Source organism: Chiroxiphia lanceolata, chromosome 3 (genome assembly GCF_009829145.1).
Source record: "Chiroxiphia lanceolata isolate bChiLan1 chromosome 3, bChiLan1.pri, whole genome shotgun sequence".
Classification (NCBI taxonomy): domain Eukaryota; kingdom Metazoa; phylum Chordata; class Aves; order Passeriformes; family Pipridae; genus Chiroxiphia; species Chiroxiphia lanceolata.
The window spans coordinates 92,928,669-92,934,728 of NC_045639.1; positions in this window are offsets into that span (position 1 = coordinate 92,928,669).

Below are 6,060 nucleotides of genomic sequence, written 5' to 3' on the forward strand. Positions count from 1 at the left end.
CCTCGCCTGCTGCATTGCCTTTGGGAAGGCGTGAAGGGAAGCTGAAGCCAGTGGTGAGACTGCCCGGGGTCACCCCAGGCGGGAGACCTCCAGGCAGATGTGCTGTGTAGATGCCCCACGAGCAGGGTAGACCCTCTGTATGTGTTTAAAGGCATTCTGTGGCACAGGCTGGAAAACAGACCAGCCTGTCCCTTTCCAACATTTGTTTCAGCCATACAATTGCACTGCTGAGAGCAAAACTACCACAGTCCAAATTAAAACACGTAATATCCCCAGTGCTTCCAGACATGACACCTCCTGAACAACCATGTGAGGTGAGAAGGAGAATTCTCCTTTTAAATACAGTTAGGTCTTGCTCTTAAAATAATCAATTCTAGACAACAAACTTCACTGTTTTAAAAAACTCTGTCCAGGCCTCCTCAGAGAGTGGCACAAATCAGCATATTTCAGATTTTTGTCTTTTTCCCTTTACTTGCAGAGCAGCCCTACCGGCACATATCCCAAAACTTCCTCTGGGGGGGGGATTCAGCCACTTCCAGAGGTACATGTGAAAAGCAGAGCTCCAGAAGGGAGTGCCCACATGTCCCTGACTTTCCACTTCCCAGTCATCCCAGCACATGCGGTGTCATCAGTGCCTGACCATTCCCACTCAGGCCACAGGGGTTCAAAGAGGTGGCATGCCCAGGAGGGGAGAAGGCATCCATACACCCACTTCAGTCCCTCCAGCTGTGACTCTGGCTTTCAGTGGCATGTTTGGCCTTGCCTTGAGCTGAGAAAGTGTGATGCTTGCCCTGAGTCCCAACCCACTGCTAGGACAAAGTATTTCTTACCCTACCTTGGAAAAGCAAAATCTACAGAACAGAAAGGAAACTCAGAGGATTCCAACCATGCAACAAGAGCATCCAGGGAAAAGCTTTGCAGGTTGCCATTTTTCTCATTGTGTGCCTTCTGTGCTTGTATGTTTGTACAAAGCTCTGTACTGGTTTTCAAGATATACCAGGGCAAGCAGTTCTCCAGAGGAGAAGAACACATCCTCCAGGACCATGCTGTCCACAGGGGATCATCTACCAGGCACATCAGCAATCAGGATGTCAGCAGAAGAGTTTTCTCTGTCCAGCTCTGCTTCCATCCTGAAAGGGAGGTTTTATCTCCCTTTTGTCCTGATGCAGCCAACAGAGCTTTGTAATGTGAAAACTTTGGTACCAAGTTGGCTGTTGCAATGGCATGCTGTGACACCACAGAGCTGACATACAGCAACCAGAGGCACGATGCTGTTCTAGATATGCCCACAGGATGATGTGATGTGGTGAGTCTGATGCTCTCATTGCAGTTGAAGTGAAAAACATTATGATAGATTTTGTCATAGAACTGCTCTGTCTTTACAACTTCTCCTCATCTGTGCCTAAAGTTTGAGAGAAATGACATAGTGACAGCCTATGTACACCCATTTCCTATCTTTTATCATCAACAAATACAAAGGGTCTGTACTAGCTACTTCCTTGTAAACAACTTTTACTGGTGGAGCCCACTGGCTCAAAATCAGCCAGATTTGTGTTTCTCTGGTACCTGTCATGAAAAGACATCTATGGGCTGTGTCCTGCGACACCACAGGTGGCATGTACCTCCCAAAGGACACTACAGACAGTACTGAAATCGATAAATACTAGTACTGTGTCTCCATGGCATACCTCCAGTTGGAGATCAGCTGCTATGATAGGCCCTACAACAGGAGTTGGTGATTTAGCAGCTACTTTCAAAAATGTTTTCAGTGGGGCAGGAAACACTAACATAACACCAAGTTCCCAGTTCTGTGACTTGCCTGATGATTTCTGTGGGGATAGGAATTGAAAAAAAATCTCAATAACATATATCCATCATATCCCAGCTCCTCTGTCCTAGTGCTCCCATGAGCTCTGCCTGCTCCAAGAAGCAAAGCTAAACCTAGTTGAGAGGAACTGCAAAGATGATTTCCAGGGAAAAAGGCTAGTTTTGCCACTATTTCCCTCTTTGTCAGCCTTACCTTCTTCTTCAGGACTGCAACCTGACTCCCTGCTCCTCTCCCCAGGTAGCACATCTCCATGGTTGAATCTCCTGTTCAGCTGCTTCTTTTGCTCCTGCATAAACTCTGCCACCTGATTTTACCCCGTTTGCCTTCCTGCCCCTCTGCAGCTCCACATCAGCAGCCCTGCACCCGTAGGATGCAAAGCTGTGCCTGCTTCCATTGCCCAAGTTGTGGAAGAGACACAAAAAGCTTGTGAAGGCAGACATGAGCATGAGCCACACAATAGTCCTCTAAAAATGCCTCATTACTTGTCATTATGAAAGAAGACTCTGCAAGGCTTAGGCAGCCTAGACATGAGGACTCAGTGCACAAGCTACAAGACTGTGTGTGTCCTTTTTTGTCCATGGTTAACAAAAAAAAAAAAAAAAAAAAAAGGAAAAAGGAAAAGAGGGAGGTGCTGAAGAGCTCTGGTAGTTTGTCCAAACTCAGTCTATGTGGCAGCTCAGATTTCAGTGTGCACAGAAGGCTGGTGTGGCCTAAAGAGTGAGTGAGCTGTAAATTGTCTGGAGGAGACAAGTGAAAGAAATTCTGCTTTTATTCAGAGACAGGAGAATAGACAGCTGAAATGGAGACCTGCAGGACATATAGGGGTGGTGAGAAGATGAGGATAACCCACCAAAGGGTTAACCCATCTGATAAATTGAGGAGATAATCAGGAGGCAACCCAAGAGTGAGCAAAAGAGAAGAAAGCCAGGGAAGATGTAGACAGTAGCGAGAGTTTGGCAGTGTCTGTGAAGCCTGATGGTTCAAGGGATATAAGGCTGGCATGTAATTTGGGTTGGAAGGCCTTTTTGTGTTTGCAAAATTTTATCTTTAAAAGAAAATTAAAAAAAAAAAGCTTCTCTAATTTTAAGCCACTCCTTCCAATTTAGACATTGTCAAGTGATTGCCAAGGAATGCTTTCATATTCTTAGCTCGTTTCTTTGGCATGCAGCAAGGCAGGCAGGAACTTCTCTGTGTCTGGCTACCGTGGAACCGGTTTTGGGTATGCAACTGGCAACTCTTTTCTAGGCTAAAAAAGCCTAGCAATTCCTTCTTCCCAAGAAAAGCTAGAATTTCCATCCTCCCTCTGCTTCTCTCTGTGTGGCAGATAGAAACAAAAAAAAAAAAAGAATGCAGTATTTCTGAGGTAAAATGAAAATGGCCTCAGTTGAAACGTCAGGACTTAGTGCTGAGAGGGAGCTTCTCATGGTGAGACTGGGAAGCAGCTGAGTTATGCAGCACTGTGCTGATGGCTGTGTCCTGCAGCCATGGGACAGCAGGTGAAGCTTTACGTTGCTTGTGGCAGTGATCTTAACATGGACTTAGGCTTTTGCAGGCTTGCAGCAATTTTTTACCTAGATCAGGAGGGATAAAAGTCTGTTTATGTTGACTTTTTTTTCCAAGATGGGTTGAGGCATCAGACCCTTGCTCATTTGTTGTCCTCTACAAGGATCTGAGCTTCAGACTCATCTCACATTTGACCTCCAAGTTTGCCAGGCATCTCAGCACACAGCTCTCCAGACAGAGGAGAGCACCAAGAGACCTGTGTAGGTCCAGTCACTGCCCAAACCAGTAATGCCCAAGTCCCAGAGGGATTCAGTTTGGAAGGTAAGCAACAGGCAATCCACAAACTGCAATAGTGGTCACTCTCTGTTTTCTGAGAAGGGCTTATCTTCAAAGTTCTTATTAGACCCCTGTGTTTAGGGCACTTCTAGAAAGTGGAAGGTCAGATGTGCTGCTGCATCTGAGGGTTCAAGTCCACATAATCTCCACACAGAGTATCTAAATCAATTCCTTAATGTAGTTTCTAAAGGGTTTCTGGTGGAGAGAGAGGACATGATGGAAATTCTCCATCCTCTTTATTGGACTCTGATACCACAGAGAACAAAACAGAAGATCTTTGTAAATCTATGCATGAATATGCATTGTGCTGACAACTTCACTACTGTATCTTCTCTTCTTCCTACCTAATCTAAAAGCACATGAAACAGAGCGAGCAATGGCCAAGGCCAAAGGGGAATTTTCAGAAAAATAGAAGGTCTTTTGTAATAAGGGAGATAAAGTAAGTTAGAAATTGTTGTCCTGTAAAATAGGTGTCTGAGGGGTGAGCATGATAGAGGTACATACAATTAAATCATTTAAGTAAATTGCAGAATTGATCATTGCAAAATATGAAAGGGCTTGCCAGGCGATCAGTCAAATTAATGGAAAAGATGTGGCTACAGTAGTTAGCATAGTGGCATGATAATTGTCATTATTATTATTGTCATTATCTGGTTTAATATTCAGTGTTCTGGTTACCATTGTCTGGTGCCATCTCTGTCCAAGGAAATCCACACACACAGGCTGCCGAAACATGGTAAATATGTCAGGGAAGGATAATTCTGCAGTGGCTGTTTCTTGTGTTCTTTCTCTAAGCATCCACATCTGCCAGGGAGAAAACATGGGTTCTCTGGTCTGACTGAGTTATGTTCTTACAAAATTCAGTGTTACTTGGGAAGCAGGCATAGGAGAAAGGACAGACTTCAGCCTAGCAGGTAGGCATTGGGTTAGGAGTCCTGGGCTTTGGGAGCTGTATCAGAATTCAAGCAGTCACTAGTAGTCTACAGAAGAAGAGAATACAGGCTACTCAGAAAAGGTCCCCTAGCAGGTAAACTCCCGATCACCAGCATGCACATGCCCTTCTCTGGTGGGAGCCTTGCCCATGCCTGGTGGCTCCTCCTGTGGTGGCTGTTAGTGGCTGAGCATGCAACTGAATTAATCTTCAGCTTTCTGAGTGAGCCCTCTAAACACTAGCATTGCACAGGAGACAGCTAAACCAGACACAGCTATGTTACTCTGTTCCTTGACAGCAGGGTGAAGCCTGGCCAGCCCTCACAGCAGCCACACAGAATAGGTAGATGCTTATCTCTTGGGTTGACTCAGGGCTCTCACAGGACTACCAACTACCTCTCTAACAGCCTTGACTAAGCAGGATATAAGGAAAGCCTCAGTGCATTTTCAACTGTTTTGCTCCATGCTCCTGCTCTAGATGAACTGAGTCATTCATATCCTTCTCCCTAACTACTCAAGTAATGTATTAATCCATCTCTACTTGCTCTTTCTCATGCCCCAACTACCTTCCCAATCATGCCTTATAACCTGATTAATGGGTACAGGTCACATCTTGGGCAACACTGTTTTAACAGCTTGTTAATATTAACTAGCCACTTTGACAGAATTACTGGTTGCTTGGAACCATGGAACAGATACCTAGCTGTACCATTAGGTGGAAAACATTTGAGGCTCACATACAGTCCAAGGAAAGCAAACCATCCTGGCTGGCCATGTATGCACACAAAACATATAGTTATCTTATTCCCTGCATGGTCCTAGCCTGAGCTGCCCTGCACTCTGCAGGCTTGGCCTGAGAGTCTCACAGGCAGGCAGGATGCAGCCACACTGCTCAAAGAGGGGGAGAATTCAGCTGTATGGTGTTGTGGTTTAACCCCAGCCAGCAACTAAGCCCCATACAGCTCCTTGTTCACTCCCCCACCAGTGGGATGGAGGAGAGAATTGGAAGGGCAAAAGCTAGAAAACTCATGGGTTAAGACAAAGACAGTTTAATAGGGAACAGAAAAGCCACTCACTCAAGCAAAACATGGAATTAATTCACTGCTTCCCATGTGCAGGCAGGTGTTCAGACATTTCCAGGAGAGCAGGGTCCCATCACATGCAACCATTACTCGGGAAGACAAATGTCATCACTCCAAATGTCCCCCTCTTCCTACTTCTTCCCCCCAGTTTATACACTGAGCATGATGTCATATGCTATGGAATATCCCTTTGATCAGTTTGGGTCACCTGTCCCAGCTGTGTCTCCTCCCAGCCTCTCACGCAACCCCAGCCTCCTTGCCAGCGTGGCAGTACGAAAAGCAAAAAAGGCCTTGGCTCTGTGTAAGCCCTGCTCAGCACTAACAAAAACATCTCTATATTAATCAACCCTGTGTTCAGCACAAATGCAAAACATGGCCCTA